The sequence below is a fragment of the Hibiscus syriacus genome, unplaced genomic scaffold, assembly GCF_006381635.1.
Source record: "Hibiscus syriacus cultivar Baekdansim isolate YM2019G1 unplaced genomic scaffold, ASM638163v2 tig00110893_pilon, whole genome shotgun sequence".
NCBI classification, from domain to species: domain Eukaryota; kingdom Viridiplantae; phylum Streptophyta; class Magnoliopsida; order Malvales; family Malvaceae; genus Hibiscus; species Hibiscus syriacus.
This window is the reverse complement of record NW_024062901.1, coordinates 9,451,604-9,472,094: the sequence shown is the minus strand read 5'-3', so window position 1 is coordinate 9,472,094 and position 20,491 is coordinate 9,451,604. Positions and strand designations below refer to the sequence as shown.

The 20,491-nt window shown below is 34.1% G+C and overlaps 1 pseudogene; it reads left to right on the top strand.

Annotated features, from left to right (window-relative positions):
* The first annotated feature begins 16,390 nt into the window (after positions 1 to 16,390).
* LOC120145110 lies at positions 16,391 to 19,350 on the top strand (annotated as a pseudogene).
* Positions 19,351 to 20,491: the final 1,141 nt, after the last annotated feature.

Genomic DNA, 20,491 nt, shown 5'->3' with positions numbered 1-20,491 from the left:
GAAACTGGACCTATTGGCTCGACCCTTTACAATCCGAGCCACTGAGCCTAAAGCGCGTGGCCGTGGAAATGCACCGAGATTCTAACAACCTGGCAAATATCCACGTGGGAATATCTCATTGGTTTCCCAGAAACGCGCAAAATGGTCACTTTCGTTTGTGCGATGCCACCACATGGAAAAAAGAAATGGCTTGAGCTTTTAGACAATTCGTGATGGTGAAATTGAAAGGTTGGCAAATCGCGTTTACTACTTTGGAATTTTGAAAGAGTCAATGGGTTTCAATCAGGGAGAAAAGGGGTTTTGTTTTTTCTTTTATATGACCCAATTGACACCATATTTTATTTTGGGTAAATTACGTATTTAGTATCTAAAATATCAGTTTTTGATCTGTTTAAATACTTAAACTTTTATTTTTTAAAATCATATTTAAAGTTTAATTTTTGTTTCATTTTAACACCTACTGTTAAAAACTTTAGTTTTATTTCGTTTTAGTATCTCGTTCAAAATTTAACGTTAAATGTTAAAAAAATTAAAAGTTTAGGTATTAAAACAAACTAAAATTGATAGTTTAGGTATTAAACGCAAATCACTCGTGCACGTGTTTTCTTTGCTCTTACGGCACGATCTTTATGGGTTTTGATACGTTTTTTGCATACCTTTATGGTCATTTTGGTTCTCGCACAAAAATCATCATTTTATTTATTTTCTGATTGGTTTTTGGATGGTCACGTATTATCAAATCCACTCTTTTGTTACAAGGTTGTTTGCCGATGTAATTAGAATTGTGTAGCGAAGCACCCTGATTGTTTGGGTCACTCTCCACTCCTTTATCACTTTGTAAAGTTTCTCATTCGACAAAGACAAATGAATTTTTATTAAAGTTATTAAGTTTTGATTTGGTCATCATTTTTAATGGAATATTTTATATTTGTTCGTATCTTTAGGTTTAATATTTTATTTTTGTACGAGTATTTTGGTGATTTTTTTGCAATTTTGATTCTTTCCATTATTAATGAAATCTAGTTCACATTGTTAAAAAATGATATTCTTTATTAGGGTGAACTATGCGTTTAATATTTTAATTATATTTATATTTATATTTTATTTATTTAATTAGTTTTTTTTAAATCATATTTAATATAATGTTTTGATTTTATTTTGATCAAATATCTTTAAAAATTAATAATAATAATAATAATAATGTGTCATCATAAGATCAGAGACGAAGCCATGTTAGGGATGAAAGGGGTAGCTGCTTCGAACATTGATGGGCTAACTATATTTTAGGCCATTGGATATTTTGAAATTATTGCAATTAAGTCCTTGTCCCCCAAATTTCTTGGTATAATTATTTTTGGGATTTTTTTGTTTTAAAATTAATAGAATTAAGTCCTGACCCAAAATTTATATGATTTAATTGTTTTTTAAGATATCTAAATTTTAAAATTAGTAGAATTAAAAGACATTTGTCTAAAAAAACAGAAAGCAACCAAAGATTTTGGCATTAACATGTCCATAGCAAGTTTCTCTGGCACACAATTCCAATCTGTCACCACATGTGATTGTACGAACCAAAAATACAATGACATGGAATCAAATGATTGGTCCACTATATAATAATTTTAGAAAATTAAATATCCAAATATGAAATTTAAGGTCTTAATTTAATTGATTGATATTAAATTTTGAGTCTCGTTCGACTCGTAAAAGAAGATGGTGACATAGCAGAGGAAGTGGAGCAGAAAGCAAGAGACGCAGTCAATGAGAAGTAATTGCTAAAGGGAAGGGAGAGGAGGGAGTGGCATGAGTCGGGTTTTTGGTCCATTCGATTCGATTCGAGAATAAGGGAGCATTCATCCGAAATCCGATTCAACCCGATCAAAATAAAGTTTCATCCGACCTGACCGAATATATGACTTAGAAACAGTGATTTAATTGAAAAAAAAATTATATATAGAGGAGTATTATTGTAATTATTTCTAAATATATAATGTAAAATTATATATTTTTCGGGTCGGGTCGAGTATTTTTCACCCTAAACTCAAATCCGACCCCAACCCGACCCGAATATCACATTTAAAAAAACCTGACCCGAACCCAATTTTTTTTAAAAAAAAAATTCAGACCCGATTGGGTCGGGTTCGGGTGGAGTGCCCATCCCTAAAGAGTACCCACTAAATCAAAAGCTAATTTCTACAGCACGACACCCTTATTATACAATTAAAAAATATATTATCAGTTTTATTATTATTTAAATAATAAAATCGTTAAAAAATTATCTAAAACATTATTATTTCTACCTAAAACATCAATGTTTTTTAATATTTCCGTTAAAATGTTCAACAATAACAAAACCGGTAGAAAAATAACTAAAACGCCCAATAATAACAAAATCAATAAAAATAATAATATTTTTAATAATCTTTTACCGATTTTATTATTTAAATAATAACAAAATTAATAATATTTTTTCACCGTATATTAAAACTACCATTTCTTTAATTTCATTGATATTTGCAAATTGCAAGAATGTCTTCTATATCGAATCAAACCAAATCCTCAAGACCACTCATTTTATTGAATTGATTTTGATTTCGTCAATATATATATATATATATAATTATTAATATATATATATATATATAATGGGACTTGAATTTGAAATGTAGCCTTTGCTGTTGATAGGTTCACGTCGAAGGCTTAGGTCAATAATTTTCAAGGTAAATTACATAAATGGACATCGATTATAAGACGTTGTTTTATTAAATCTTTTGATTATTAATATTATTTTATTAAATTATTCAACTATTAGAAGTTATAAAATATTCATTCAACTATTTTTATATTCTAAATCTGTTTTTTCATTAAAAAATTAATAGTCGTCTGATTTTGGATGTTAACCTGATGACTAAGATATGATAAAATATGATGAGGCATGTAAACAAACCAAACGTTCAACAATCGTTCGTGAACCATTCGGTAGAAAGTTCGTTTATGTTCGTTTAATTAAATGAACAAACATGACCAAAAGTCTTGTTCGTTCATTTACGTTTGTGAACGTTCGGTAATTCGTTCGTTTATGTTCTCCGAACCTGTTTGAAATTTTAAGACTTAGTAAATTTTAACCTTTATCCCATTAATATTTTTAAACTCAATTAATTTCAAACCCAAATAAAAAAAAATACTCAAATCAATTAAAAAATATAAATCCTAAATTTATTTGGAAAGAAAACATCTTCACAATTATAGACCCAATTAATTTTATGTTGTTTGCATGTATTCGTTTATATTCGTTCATTTATGTTCTTTTATCATTTTAACGCACGAACATGAATGAACACGAACAAGGTAAATTTCTTAATGAACAAACGTGAACAAGACATTTTGTTCATTTAGTTGTTCGTGTTCGTTCGTAAATAAACGAACATGAACATACCCTTGTTCGTGTTCATTCGGTTCATTTACAAACCTAAATTTGATCCCGGAATCTCAAACTACTATACAATTCGAATAATTTTAAGATCAAATTTTATCATATCTTAGTTAGATTGTTAACGTCCAGCTCAGACAACTGTCAATATTTTAATGGAAAAGAATGAGTATATGAATAGTTGGGTGATTGTTTTGTAACTTTTAATAGTTAAGGGACTCAACAAAACAACATCCTATGATCAAAAGATCCTTTTGTAACTTTTACTAATCGAAGTACTCAACAAACAATATCCTAAAGTAGAACCATTTGTGTATTTTAATTACAGGGTACTTTACCCTAATTTTAAAGTAAGGACTAGGGATATATTTTTTCTGGTACATAAATTTAGGTCAGGGGTGGTTCCACTAATTCAGGGTTATGGCATAACTAAGACCTAATTGTGATTTACATAAGACTTTACATATTGCCTACCAAGAGTGACAGTGGTGGGATTCAAATTTAACCTTACAAACGTAAATTCTTGAATTCCAACTACTTGTGGCAACACTCGTTAGTATGACTAGGGATATATATAATAAGGTTAAAGGTTATAATTTAAGTATTAATATTAATGATAATGAAACTGTATTTATCTCAATGTTGCATGACAAATAGAAACCACATGGGTAGTCCATGTGTTAGTTATCACTATACGTTGACAATATCTAGTGTTTACCTAAACAAATAAAATCGTGATAAAAATATTTACATTAATCTCAAGGTCTAAGCTTTAGACAATACCAAGAAAAGTTTCATATCAATATCGTTTTTTTTAATATGGATACAAAAGTATAATGTCATGTATATAACAAATTAACAAAATGGATACAAATTAACTGATGTAGTGTCATGCATGCTCATAGAAATGTCATATGACTCTCCAACATAGCTCTAAAACTATCTTGATCCATTTTTTTTGTTCCTTTTCGACAACAAGAGGTTATATAGGTCATGCTCGTAGTGACACCTGGCATTATCCATGCAAACGCAACCCCTACGTGGCATTATCCATGTATGACGGACTTCCTTAGGGCTCAAGGGACACCGACCCTATTAAAATTTATATATATTAGATATAATTTTAGTTTAATAATATTTTGATTCATGTAAAAATAAATATTTAAATTTATTAAATATTTAATCAAGTAGGGGTCGAATTAAAGAATGATAATTATGTGTTCTCAAATTTTTAGTCTAATTACAATTTAAGTCATTGTAAGTTTAAATATTAGATAAACTAGATGTTGTCTTTTGAGTTTTTAGTTTTTTTTAATTTAGGGTTAATACAAGGTAATATTTGTATAAATACATTCAACTATTTGACAATAAACACTTATACCCCTACATACGTGTTTGAACTCGGGACCTTAAGGATAACGACAATCTCTTAATCAGTAAGATCACTTGATTCATGCTGAATTTCGAGTTTAAATACTTAATAAGTCTTTATATTTTTCTTAAATAGTCTAATATTTTAGCCCCTGTCAATATTTAATTCTGGCTCTGTCCTTACATGTATACATGACAAATACATAAAGTTCTTTAGAAGATCGAATATATTTTAATTAATTTAGATGAATAATTAAATTAAATTTAATATGTCTATAACATAAAAAAAATAACCATTTTATCTAAACAAAATATCAAAATTTTGGACTTTTATTTTTAAATTATTAGATTTATCACTATTTATATAATGAAATTCACCTTAAATTTGATTTAATATCAATATCATGTTCTGATATTGATACTATAATTACTTTCAATATTGATAAATTGTCGACAAGGAAATTGCCAAGAAACGGCTAAAAAGCCATCGCCTTGATGAAACCAAGTGATACGGAAAAGATGAGAGCCGATCGATCGTTACTGACTCATACTGTTTTTGTTAATTTTGTTAGCAAGAGGATTCATCCGGCTACTCTAAAGGAAGCTTTCATGGAGTATGGTGTAGTGGTGGATGTTTTTATTGCTTACAGAAGCAGAAGAAGACTATATGCTGGATCCACATTTGCTTTCGTTAGGTATAGAAGGAAGAATGAAGCTAGTGCAGCGGTTCGGAGGGCAGATGGGAGGTTAATGGACGGTTATAGAATTAAAGTGGTCCATGAGAAATCCTCGGAACAAATAAGCAACATATATGAGTCTGGGAAAGAGGTGAAGAGGGTGTGGAAGCCGGCGTTGAGAGATTCCAGGTCCTATAAGGATACTTTGGGAGGCAGGAAGGATGCTGGTCTGCCTCAAGATCAGGCAAAAGCGTTTCAGCATTCTGGGATAGTTGTTTCGGGTGCTGTTATTCATGTTAACATTTCGGATGATAGCTCTCTTAGCTTAAACCGGGATAAGCTTGCACCAAATTCAAATATTATGGTCCCTAAGTATGAGTTACGATGGAGAGAGTCATGTTTGGTCGGCAAAATCAAAAAGATGTATAATGAGGACATTATTCTCACAGCATTCATGGTAGAAGGTTTTGATGTTAGAGTTAGTATCTGGCAAGAGGTGCTGGTGGTTATTCAGTTTAAGGGGACATTGGAGCGTAAGGCGTGCTGGGATAGTAGAGATGAGTGGCTCCGAACCTGGTTTGATGAATTAGAATTTTTAGAAGGGTACGAGCAGAGTCTTAAAAGGAAAATATGGGTTATATTAATAGATGTTCCCCTGTTAGTGTGGAGTAACAAATTCTTCAATGAGTTAGGGAACTTGTGGGGCTCAGTTGTCTCTATTCATGAAGAAACCAGAAATAGAATTCGTTTTGATGAAGCCAAGATTCTTTTGGAAGTGCAGTGTGCGTCGGCGGTACCGGATAGATGTTCCGTTCTCATTAATGATAGGGTTTTCTCCATTAAAATTCTGACGGAGGTCCATGAAGAAGAGAGAGTGTTCATAGATGGCACTAAGCCGGGAGGTGGTATGGTTGCTCCAGCAGATGATGGTGCCGCTCGCTTTCCTAGGCTGCTGGACGGAGCTGCTGCTGTTGATGGGCTCGAGGCAGGCTGTATGGGAGATAGTTTATTGGAAATTCAAAGCAGGATGTGTGAACACAGTTTTCTGAAAAGTAGGTCTACGCATGTTGTTTCTGTTGTGGGGATAGTGGAGGCTGTCGGTGACGAATTACACGAGGTGCCCATAATGTCTAATGATGGGCCTTTGAATGTGTTGGTTGATGATAGCATTGGATTTGTGGATATTAATAGAGAGTCAGCCCAACTTGGAGTGTCAAATTCCGTATCCAATAGTTCCAGATTATTAGAAGTTCCAATTATAGAAGCTTCTTCTATTCAAGGCTGTGTGGGCGGTATTCGGGTATTTCCATCACCGGTTGACAGAGACACAGTCTCTCCTAGCTCCGATGGAATTTTTAAGTCTGTTGTGGGTAAGGCAGCGAGGGGTGCTAGTAAAAATTCAATCTCGCAGAAAGGTGGACAGGTTCTTTTTAGTGCTCAATCCCTTAAAAAGAAGAAGAGCGTTAAGGGTAGAAGGAAGAGGAAAATTTCTGGAAGTTCTCAAATTCGGATTGGGTCTACAGTTAAAGAGTTTTTAGTTCAACCTTCTGGAAATGATATTGAAGCAGAGGCATGCTTAGCAGTGGCAGATACATTGGGCGTGCAGTTTGGTGCTTCAAGGGAGAGGGTCCTTCAGAGATTGGCGTCCAGTCGTCAATCGGGTGAGTCTTAAATCCGAGTTTAGTTATTTGGGTGTGAATTTCCTGTGTGTTTTTTAGGTTCTTATGGATTTTGGTCTTTCTGTATTGTCGTGGAATGTAAGAGGGTTGGGTAAGGCTGAGAAAATTAGAGCAGTTAGTCGGGTTATTAATTCAAATAATGCTAGGGTGGTGCTGTTGCAGGAGTCTAAAGTTGTGAACTTACCTGTTGGTGTTGAGAGAAGGTTAAAGGGTAGGTTTGTTTCGGAGTTGGTTTGTGCTCCGGCAGAAGGTGCATCAGGGGGGTTGATCTCTTTGTGGGATAGAGATTTCTTTAAAGTAAATTGCAGTAATGTTTACAAGAGATTTATAGTGTTGAAAGGTCTGATTGTGCATCTAAACTTGGAAATAGGCATCATCAATGTCTATGGTCCGAATACCCATGGCGAAAGAGTGAGTTTTTTTGATCAGTTAAATCTCATTATAGAAAATCTGAAGGTTCCGATTATTGTGGGCGGGGACTTTAATATTGTCAGATCGGACTTGGAAAGAACAGGGGTTCACAACATTTCGTGTTCCATGTTGGTTTTCGAAGATTTCATTTCAAAGTGGGACTTGGTTGATATTCCTATTTCGGGCAGCGTTTTTACATGGTTCAGGGGAGGTTTGAGTACAGCATCCAGTAGGCTCGACAGATTTCTAATTTCGGCTGACATTGTGTGTTTAAGTCCGACACTAGTGCAAGCTACGCTTCATAGAGGCTTATCCGATCATAATCCTATCTTGTTATGTGAAGGGAAGCTGAAGAAGGCTTGTAGGCCGTTTAAATGGTTCAACCATTGGGCTGACGACCCTTCCCTTGCTGATAAAATAAGGATGGTCTTCGGCGCAAATCATGGGCAAGATTTGAGTCATGTTCTGTTGTTAACCAAGAAGGTGACTAAGGATTGGGCCGAAGCGAGAAGAAATTCAAAGTCTGATCCGGTTGTGGAATATGAAAAAAAATTGATTCTTTAGAAAATTTGTGTTTGGTGAATCCATCTGATAAGGCTACTCAGGCTGGAATTATATCAGTTAGGGCGAAGCTGTGGGCGGAGTATAGGAAGACGGAAAGAGAGTGGTTGCAAAAGTCGAGACTAAAATGGTTTAAGGAAGGTGATAAAAATACAAAAAAATTTCACCTCACTGCTGTGCTAAGAGGTCGTACGAATCAGATTTCGAAGTTGAAGGTGCATGATTCGATCTTCAAAAATCAATCAGGGATCCAACATGCTTTCGTCAATCACTTTCGCTCTTGCTATAACGAAGTTAATACTATTCCGTTAAAGAAGTTTGATATTCCGTTTAAAAGGATCAATTCTTCTTCGAGTAGATGGATCGAAAGGCCTTTTTCGGAAGAGGAGGTTTGGTTCACCATTCTTTCTTCGGATGGCTCTAGAGCGCCCGGTCCGGATGGGTTTAGTTTGGACTTCTTCAAGAAATTTTGGATGTATGTGAAATCTAATGTTATGAAGTTTTTGGATGATTTTTATTGGGGGAAAATTTCAGATTTCTCCTTCAATAAATCATTTATTACTCTAATTCCAAAGAAATTACAAGCTGTCTATCCTGAGGACTTCAGACCTATCTCGTTGGTGGGGAGTATTTATAAGATTGTGGCGCGTGTTTTGGCGAAGAGAATGGCAGCTTGTATTAACGAAGTGATTGGCGAGAATCAGTTTGCTTTCTTAGCCGGTAAACAAATATTAGATTGCTCCTTGATAGCGAATGAGGTCGTAGATGAGTTAAAAAAAATAAAAGCGAAGCGGTTATGGTTAAAGCAGACTTTAGCAAAGCTTACGACACAGTAGACTGGGATTTTATGAATTTTATTCTAAAGAAAATGGGGTTTGGAAAGAGATGGAGGAAATGGATTCACTTGTGTATTTCGACGCCTAAGATTGCTGTGTTGGTTAATGGGTGTCCATCGCAATATTTTTCAATTAAAAGGGGCCTTAGGCAAGGCTGCTCGCTATCACCGTTTTTGTTTAATGTGGTTGGAGAAGCGCTCAGTGGATTGTTGAAGAAAGCAGTCGCACTCGATGTGTGTCGAGGTGTGCATATTGGGAGAAGTAATGTAGGTGTTTCACACATCCAATTTGCTGATGATTTAATTCTTTTCTCAGAAGCAAATGAAGATAAGATCCTCAATTTGTTTCGTGTTCTGAGAATATTTGAGGTCGTAGCTGGTCTGAAATTAAATCTGCCGAAGACGAAATTATTTGGTATTAATGTGGTAGATGAAAGAATTAAAGGATGGGCTATCTCGTTGAGGTGTGATTCGGCTAGGCTGCCAACATTGTATTTGGGACTGCCGTTAGGTTATAGGAAAAATCACAAAATGATGTGGCAACCTATTGTGGAGAAGGTCAGATCCCGTCTTCAAAGTTGGAAAGGAAATTTACTCTCTTTCGGGGGTAGGATTACACTGATTAAGTTCGTCTTGGTAAACTTGCCGGTGTATTACATGTCGTTATTTTCTATGCCAAAATCCATAGCATATATGATTAATAAATGTATATCGAGTTTTCTGTGGAATGTTAAGGCTGATAGAGGTATTCATTGGATTAAGTGGGATATGGTTTGTGGTCCGAAATCTCATGGTGGTTTGGGTTTCTTTGATGTTAAAGTCAGGAATCATGCGTTGTTGAACAAATGGATTTGGCGCTTTAGTGAGGATACCGAAAGCTTATGGAAAAAGATTATTGTTGCTAAATATAACTATGATCCTCTCGCGATTTTACCCAAAGGAATTTCCGCTCGTTCCTCAAATGGATTATGGAAAGAAATAGTGTGCTCGGTGATATCAAATGAGGAAGAGTTCTTACTCGATGTTCGGTGTGTTATGGGGAATGGTGTTCGAATTGACTTCTGGTCTGACTTCTGGACTGGTGTTCGTTCCTTGAAGGAAGCTTTCCCTAGAATATATGGGTTGGTCACTAATAAACAGGGCAAAATCAGTGAGTTCGGAAGTTGGGTGAATGGTTTGTGGTCTTGGAACATCGAGTTGAGGCGAGAGTTGTTCTCATGGGAAATTCCAAGTTGGAATCGTTTCAATCAAGTTATTAACAGTGGAGTTTCTACGTTTCCTGGGGTAGATAGTTTGAAGTGGTCAGGGGCTTCTAATGGCATCTATAATTCTAGAGATTTTTGCATTAAGTTGGCATCGGTCGGTAAGTTACAAGATCCGTTATGGTATAAAGTCTGGAACAAATTTGCACCTCCCAAAGTAACTGCTTTTGTTTGGAAAGCGATGTATAGCAGACTGCCGGTAGCTTCTGAATTGATGAAGAGAGGGGTTAATGCTAGCGTTCAGCCTCTTTGCCTGTTTTGCAAAGAGCACCAGGAGGATGTTAGCCATGTGCTTTGCCATTGTAGTGTTGTTTGGCAAGTGTGGCAAAGGTGGTGTTACTTATGGAGAGTTAGGATTATCTTCCCCATTGATGTTAGACAGCTTCTACAGGTGTGGTCGTCACAGTTTATTAGAAGGAAAGTGAGGAATCTTTGGCATCTTGGCTTTTTCGGTTTAATTTGGCAGATTTGGTTGTGCAGAAATAAATCTAGATTCAATGGCGCTTTATTCACTGTTGATTAGCTATTCAATTTGGTATTACTGCAGGTTGGTTTTTGGGGTAATGTTTTATGGCCGACACTAGTTCCTCAAGTACTAGATTTTGTGCGTTGTCCGGATGCTATTATATTTGGTTGCGGTTAATTGAAGTCCTGTGGTGGATACTGTGTTATTTTTGAAAGTTCTTAGCCAGAGTGTTGAACACTCGCCCAGGTCTGAGAGCATTCGAATTACTTTCTTTTTGGGTTGATCTAATGCTAGCTTTTCGGTTCAATTGTTGCTTGATATTCCTGCTTTGTTGATCCGGTTTCAGTTTGTGAGGTCTTTAATTCTCAGTGCTTGGCTTCACCCTTGTTTCGGTTGCTGTTGTGGTTTGTCTTCTAGTTGTAACGCTATCTTTCCTTGGGTTTAGGGTCTGTGTATTCTACGTCTTTCTCATTTTCCATGGCAGTGGTTCGTGTTTGTTGTCCATGAGTTGGGCTGGGGATAGATTGTATGCAACTGTTTCCAGAATATTTCATTTTAACTGCCTCAAGGTTACTCTTTTTCCTCCACTTAGGCTTAGGGAGGTTTTTTAATGAGGTCCTCGAGGTGGTGTACTTTGTAATCTCCTCTAATACAAAGTACCCTCTTTCAAAAAAAAAATATTGATAAATTAAATTAGTTGTCAATATCATTCTTTTAGTGTCGATATTGATTCACGAACAATATTAATACTGAATGAATAATATAAATGCTATTACAGATAGATTTTGAATTGATACAATTTAATCCTCAATTAATATATATGTCCTCAAAGCATGTTTTATTGACCCAAATAATCCTTGAAGTGTGTGTTTGAGACTATAATAATCATTTGGACCCTAAATTCATAACTAGATTAATTTAAATGTTTGATATTCGAATTAGGTTAAGAGTAATTATTTTTTAGATGTTGTGTAACATCGTTATTTCAATTCTCGACTACATTGAGTTGAGGGTGTAACATTTGTTCTTCTCTTTAAATTATATTCTCCTAAAAATGTTACGTTACTTTTTTAGTGTAATAAGAATTTAAGAGAGACTTATTATTGTTTATGATCAAATATATTATTTCGATACGACAAACTTTTAGTTTGATTATATCACTCGTATACTAAATGATGAATTTCAGAATATAAAATGTTGAATTTATTAAATTGTTTTGAACTATAATTAAATTGATAAAATGTATATATTTTTAAGGGCTAAGATAATTATTATATCATGACATATTAAACATCTATTTTAATTTTTAATGATTAATAATATATTTAAAATAATATTTTAATTGAGGATTAAATTATTTTTATAAAACAAAACCTGATAAAGTTATTGTAAAAATGTGCTGACCCGGTCGGAACTAATTAGCGGACCAGACCACCCAATGAATGAACCAGTAGGGCTCGACCCTTTACAATCCGAGCCACTGAGCCAGCAACTGAGTCTGAAAGCGACGTGGCCGTGGAAATGCACCGAGTTCCTAATTTGAGGACAGCTGGATAGGGGTCCACAACATGGGGGTGGGGGCGTTGTCAACCTGGCAAGTATCCACGTGGGAATATCTCATTGGTTTCCCATTCCCAGAAACGCGCAAAATGGTCACGTTCGTTTGTGGGATGCCACCACATTGAAAAAAAATGGCATTTGAGCTTTTAGACAATTCATGATGGTGAAATTGAAAGGTTGGCAAATCGCGTTTACCACTTTGGGATTTTGAAAGAGTCAATGGGTTTCAATCATGTAGAAAAGGGGTTTTGTTTTTTATTTTATATGACCCAAAATGAAAATTGACACCTTATTTTATTTTGGGTAAATTACGTATTTAATATTTAAACTATCAGTTTTTAATCCATTTAAATACTTAATTTTTTTAAAAAAAAATCATATATAAAGTTTAATTTTTGTTTCATTTTAGCACATACTGTTAAAAATTTTATTTTAATTTTATTTTAGTATCTCGTTCAAAATTTAACTTTAAATTTTAAAAAAAGTAAAAGTTTAGGTATTAAAATTGATAGTTTAGGTACTAAACGCAAATCACTCTTGTGCACGTGTTTTCTTTGCTCCTACGGTACAATCTTTATGGTTTTTGATACGTTTTTCGCATACCTTTATGGACGTTTTGGTTATCGCACAAAAATCATCATTGTATTTATTTTCTGATTGGTTTTTTATAGTCACGTATTATCAGATCCCTTCGTTTGGTAAAAGGTTGTTTGTCGATGTAATCAGAATTATGTAGCGAAACACCATGCCAGATTGTTTGGGTCACTCTCCACTCCTTTATTACTTTGTAAAGCTTCTCATTCGACAAAGGCAAATGAGTTTTTATTAAAGTTATTGGGTTTTAATTTAGTCGTCATTCTCAATGGAATATTTTATATTTATTCGTATCTTTAGGTTTAATATTTTACTTTTGTAAGAGTATTTTAGTGATTTTTCTCTAAATTTTTGATTGCTTCCATTATTAGGGTTATAAACATTTTAATTATATTTATTTATTTATTTAGTTTTTTTAAATCATATTTAATATCGTGTTTTGATTTTATTTTGATCAAATATCTTTAAAAATTAATAATAATAATAATAATAATAATAATAATAATAATAATGTGTCATCATAAGATCAGAGACGAAGCCACGTTAGGGATGAAAGGGGTAGCTGCTTCGAACATTGATGGGCTAACTACATTTTAGGCCATTGGACATTTTGAAATTATTACAATTAAGTCCTTGTCCCCCAAATTTCTTGGTATAATTATTTTTGGGATCCTTTTGTTTTAAAATTAATAGAATTAAGTCTCGACCCTAAATTTATATGATTTAGTTGTTTTTTAAGATATCTAAATTTTAAAATTAGTAGAATTAAAAGACCTTTGTCTCAAAAAAACAGAAAGCAACCCAAGATTTAGGCATTAACATATCCATAGCAAGTTTCTCTGGCACACAATTCCAATCTGTCACCACATGGGATTGTACGAACCAAAAATACAATGACATGGAATCAAATGATTGGTCCACTATATAATAATTTTAGAAAATTAAATATCCAAATATGAAATTTAAGGTTTTAATTTAATTGATTAATATTAAATTTTGAGTCTCGTTCAACTCGTAAAAGAAGCAAAATAAACAGGGTGGTGACATTGCAATTTGCAGAGGAAGTGGAGCAGAAAGCATGAGACGCAGTCAATGAGAAGTAATTGCTAAAGGGAAGGAAGAGTACCCACTAAATCAAAAGCTAATTTCATCTTACAATTAAAAAAATCGTTATCAGTTTTGTTATTATTTAAATAATAAAATTAGTAAAAAAAATTATTTAAAATATTATTATTTATACCTAAAATATCAATATTTTTTAATATTTCGATGTCTAACAATAACAAAACCGATAGAAATAATAATATTTATAATAATTTTTACTGATTTTATTATTTAAACAATAACAAAATTAATAACACTTTTTAACTGTATATTAAAACTACCACACTTGGACATTTCCTTAATTTCATTGATATTTGCAAATTGCAATAATGTCTTCTATATTGAATCAAACCAAATCCTGAAGACCACTCATTTTATTGAATTGATTTTGATTTCGTCAATATATATATATATATATATATTTAAAAACTGTCATTATTAAAAAAATTATATATAATGGGACTTGAATTTAAAATGTAGCCTTTGCTGTTGATAAGTTCACGTCGAAGACTTAGGTCAATAATATTCAAGGTAAATTACATAAATGGTCATTGATTATAAGACGTTGTTTCATTAAATTTTTTTATTTTTAATATTATTTTATTGAATTACTCAACCATTAGAAGTTACAAGATATTCATTCACGACTATTCTTATATTCCAAATTCATTTTTTTCATTAAAAAATTAATGGTCTTCTGAACTGGATGTTAATCTGATGACTAAGATGTGATAAAATATGATTAGGCATGTAAACGAACCAAACGTTCATCAATCGTTCGTAACCATTCGGTGGGAAGTTCGTTTATGCTCATTTAATTAAATGAACAAATACGACCAAAAGTCTTGTTCGTTCATTACGTTTGTGAACTTTCGGTAATTCGTTCGTTTATGTTCTTAAAACCCGTTTGAAATTTTAAGACTTAATAAATTTTAACCTTTATCCCATTAATATTTTTAAACTCAATTAATTTCAAACCCATATAAAAAAAATACTTAAATCAATTAAAAAATACAAATCCTAAAATTATTTGGAAATAAAAAAAAATCTTCTCAAATATAGACCCAATTAATTTTGTGTTGTTTGTATGTATTCGATTACGTTCGTAAATTTATGTTTGTTTATTATTTTAACACGAACATGAATGAATACGAACAAGCTAAATTTCTTAATTAACAAACGCGAACAAGACATTCTGTTTGTTTAGTTGTTCGTGTTCGTTCGATTAAAGTTAAATGAACGAACATGAATAAACCCTTGTTCGTATTCATTCGGTTCATTTACAAACCTAAATATGATCTAGGAATCTAAAACTACTATACAATTCGATTAATTTGATGTCAAATTTTATCATATCTTAGTCAGCATGTTAACGTCAGCTCATACGACTGTCAATATTTTAATGGAAAAGTATGAGTTTGAAATATATGAATAGTTGGTGATCATTTTATAACTTTTAATAGTTAAGGGACTCAACAAAGTAACAACCTATGATCAAAAGATCTTTTTGTACTTTTAATAATCGAAGTACTTAACAAACAATATCCTAGAGTGGAACCATTTGTGTATTTTAATTACAAGGTACTTTACCCTAGTTTTAAAGTAAGGACTAGGGATATATATATTTTGGTTCATAAAAAGTTTAGGTGAGGGATGACTCCTCAATCAAATGTTAGGGCATAACTAAAACACAATTGTGATTTATATAGGACTTTACACATTGCCCACCAAGAGTGTGACGGTGGTGAAATTCGAATTTGATCTTACAAGCTCAAATTTCTGAATCTCGACTACTTGTGTCAACACTCGTTGTCGTTGGCAGGACTAGGGATATATATAATAAGGTTAAAGGTTATAATTTTAGTATTACTATTAATGATAATGAAACTGTATTTATCTCAATGTTGCATGACAAATCAAAACCACATGGGTAGGCCATGTGTTAGTTATCACTATACGTTGATAATAATACGCTCGGATTTTTTTGGCACGTGCAAACACGTCTCTTTTATCTCTTTCTAGTGTTTACCTAAACAAATAAAATCGTGATAAAAATATTTACATTAATCTCAAGGTCTAAGCTTTAGAAATCCCAATAAAAGTTTCATATCAATATCGTTTGTTTAATATGGATACAAAAGTATAATGTCATGTATATAACAAATTAACAAAATGGATACAAATTAACTGATGTTGTGTCATGCATGCTCATAGAAATGTCATACGACTCTCCAACATAGTTCTAAAACTATCTTGATCCGTTTTTCGTTCCTTTTCGACAACAAGAGGTTATATAGGTCATGCTCGTAGTGACACCTGGCATTATCCATGCAAACTCAACCCCTACGTGACACAACCAACACTCAATTTTGCCGGAAAATTCATCAAATATTCCCTTTAATCCTGCATTTTGCAGATAGTGAATGCAAAATTAAGTAAAGGAAAGAAGAATCATTAATGGAGATGTTTGAGTTTATGACAAACTTAGCTCATCAGCATGAGCAGGTGGTGCCAGTTTCAGTGTTCGTGGCAATTCTCTGCCTGTGTTTAGTCATTGGACATTTGCTTTAAGAGAACCGATGGGTGATTGAATCAATCACTGCAATCATAATTGTAAAACCTCTTCTCTTTCTCTCGTTTCTCTGCAACTTTCGAGTGTGTTCTTACTCTTGTTGGCGGTCTCAGGGAAGCATAGCTGGAACAGTGATCTTGTTATTGAGCAAAGGGAAAAGCTCTCACATCCTAAGATTCGACGAACAACTCTTCTTCATTTATCTATTTCCCCCTATTATATTCAATGCAGGGTAAAAAAGTTTTCATTTTTTTGTTAATCTGTTGAATTAACCTGGATTTCGAAACTCGATGAACTTCACTATTTGCTGCTGTGCTTGCAGATTTCAGGTGAAGAAGAAGCAGCTCTTTCAGAACTTTTGTAACCATCATGCTGTTCGGAGTGATCGAGGTTTTTATCTCTTCCGCAATCGTTACGGCTGGTAATTTCAATTCCGTCTAGGCTTTGGTTTTTCTGTTTCATATTTGTTTGGTGCATAGTACTAAAATACGGTCGCAGCTGCTGTGTTGCACACGTTATATCGTGATTTATTTCCTAAAATAACTATGGTTTTAAATTGCGGATGCGGTTACAGTGTCGTCTTGACCTTGAAAAAGTTACAATGTGGCTGCGTTGCGGCCACAATTTAATACTATGGTTTGGTGGCGTTTGCGCGGCTACTTGCGTGAAAACTTTTTTGTCTAAGTTCTTGGATGGTACTGTTGTCCTAGGCAGCTGGTGGCTGTTTCCCAAGTTAGGGTTTGGTGGTTTGAATCCACGAGAATACCTCGGTGAGGCTATTAACGATGTTATGTTGTCGACTAATACTCAAATTCATGGTTAATTTCTTACTAGCGTTGTCTGAATTTCATGCTGTTTTGTTTCAGCTGTGGGAACTATTTTCTCATCAACAGCTACAGTTTGTACATTACAGGATGGTCAGTTTGCAAATTTTTTTTCTTGTTTTTGCTTTATATTACACCGGAAGAGGCTTTTAGATTCGATGGCTTCCTTATAGGTTCTTCATCAAGATGAAAATCCTTTATTATACAGCCTAGTCTTTGGAGAAGGAGTAGTGAATGATGCGACAACGGTTGTTCTCTTCAATGCGATTCAAAATATCGATGTTTAGAGAATTAACAGCCAAACATTTCTCAAGTTGATTGGTGATTTCATTTACCTGTTCTCAACGAGTACTGCTCTTGGAGTTACCGTGAGTTAACTTATCATTTAGTATAATGTTAGGCAGTGTAAGTACTTAATCCTGCTATGATTTTTCTTGTTCTCTTGCAGTTCGGACTTGTAACAGCATATTTGCTCAAAACCTTATATTTTGGAAGGTTAGGACTTGTAACAACGGAAAATACGGTAATGCTCATTATTTTATCTTCTTTCTAGTGGAGACATCCTAGTAAAACTTGTATTCTGTTTGCAGATATTCAACTGTTCGTGAACTTGCTATTATGGTTTTAATGGCATATCTTTCTTACATGTTAGCCGAGGTAACACCCGATAATGAGTTTATCTTAATGTTCTCTAAATGAGTTAGTCCACCAACAGTTTCTTTGTGCAGCTGTTAGACCTTAGTGGTATCCTTACTGTTTGCTTCTGTGCAATTCTGATGTCACACTACGCATCATACAATGTGACCGAAAGCTCAAGAATTACGACAAGGCATGTATTTTGAAATTAGATACTTATTTTTATTGGTTCATTTAGCTCGACAAGGCTTAACATCCCACCATTTTCGTTCTTTTTGCAGGCATATATTTGCAATGATGTCATTTGTTGCAGAAACCTTCATCTTTCTCTATGTAGGAATGGATGCACTTGATGTGGAGAAATGGAAGATGACTAGACTGAGGTGTCTACTTATGCATAACTTTTTCCTTCAAAAACGGTATACATCCACTTAACGTGTAGCTTCTGATATCGATTTTGAGTTGTTTCTTCCAGTTTTACGACTTTGATGGGCACCTTCGGCACCTTAGATCTTCTAATATTGCTTGGTCGTGCTGCATTTGTGTTCCCTCTCTCAGTTGATTTCAATCTTATGAACAGGCGTCCCAACAGAGCGCATCCATTAACTTTTAAACACCAGGTTACTGGTTCAATTGTTCCATTTAAACCTTCTTGTAAGATGTTTCCTATGTGATTGGTTGAATACAAGTTTAACTACATTCTTTCTATACAGGTGGTTATCTGGTGGGCTGGGCTAATGCGAGGCGCGGTATCGATTGCATTGGCTTTTAAACAGGTATTATCACATCTCAGTTTTGTTAGCAGGTTGATATGGTTAAAACGTCTGTGCATGTAGAACTGAACTTATTCTAAGAGGAATTCCATTTTCCTACTGAATTTCTTGGTTGATTATTACAGTTCACATTTTCTGGTGTTACATGGATCCGGTTAATGCTGCAATGATAACCAACACCATAATAGTTGTCCTATTCACTACGATGGTATGTTGCTAAGAGAAGCGTATTCGAGTCCGAGAAGTAACTTCTATAATGCCATGCTCTACATAATGAGAAGTAATGTTTTTCTTTACGCCGAATGGAATGTTGTAATTGACATTCAAGGAAATCATTCTGTTTCAGGTATTTGGTTTCTTAACAAAGCCCCTTATACTCTGCCTGCTTCCTCAACATGTAACTGGCACGAGTGACGGCGGTCAAGGATCAAAATCCCCAAAGGAGGACTTGACCCTACCTTTCCTCTCCTTCGAAGAATCTGCCACGACCAATATCCTTCGCGCAAAGGATAGTTTGAGTATGTTGTTCGAAAGGTCTGTCTACACGGTACATTACTATTGGAGGTAGTTCGATGAGAAGTATATGAGGCCCTAGTAGTAGCAATTCATCAGAATGTTAAATAGCTACTTCATCCTTTGCTAGTTTCAGGAATGTTGTTATCCGCAGCCGGTAAGTTCAGACCAGAACTCGGCATAACACGGTTCTCCTTTTCCAAACCGTAATTTCTGTATGTGGGTTAGACTTTAAGACTTGAATATTTATGTCCCTAGACAGATCATCAACATCTAGATCATCAGCAACCTCCTTTTATGATCAAGTTTCATCTTTTTGCACTTTAATTATCACGGTTAATTTCTGGATAATGCAACCATTTATGATTGTTGATTAATCATTGCCATCAGTGAAAAACAAGAAGAAAATTGAAGTAATTTGCAGCAACAATAAAGTGAAATTCAACAACAGCTACAATCCAAATAACATCTCAAAATGATTCATAACTTCAGCAGTGCCTGCAACTTGAAGTGATTCAGGCTGATTTGCATCGTGGTGGCACCGGCTGATTAGATTTGCTTTTCTAAGGCAATGCAAATGCCCTTGAAGGTTGGATCTTGAGAGCCGGAAGAGCACCCTTCAAGTAAATACATGTAAACCTCCAAGGTAATTTGAATGAGGAGGTTTACATGTATTTACTTGAAGGTTTTTGCAACCGAGGAGAAATGATGGTTTGTAAGCTGCAAATGTCAACGTATTGGCTAAAAACAAGCCTCAAGACAATGATAGTTGAAGCTGTCGGAGGCTTTGCTTGCTGCTGGTTATGTTTAAAGTAAGCTTGATTATTCCATGTTTACAAGAAAGAAGGAAAATAGTGTTGTGATTTTACCGGTGTATGTTGATGACCTGTTAATAACAGGCTATGATGACAAGATGATTGCTGAGTTAAAAGGAAGCTTAAATAAGAACTTTAAAATTAGGGATTTGGGTGACTTAGATTTTTTTCCTTGGATTAGAAATGACGAGGTCTCATGAAGGGATTCTTCTGAATTAAAGAAAGTATGCTTTGGAGTTAATCAATGACACTGATCTAGGAAGAGCAAAGTGTGTTTTGACACCATTGGAGCAGAACTTGAAGCTTACTTCTGCTCAGTTTGATGAAGGGGTAGGAGAGAAAGTTGATGATGCTTTAATAATAGACAATAATTTTTCAGGGGTTAATAAGAAGATTGGTTTACCTAAT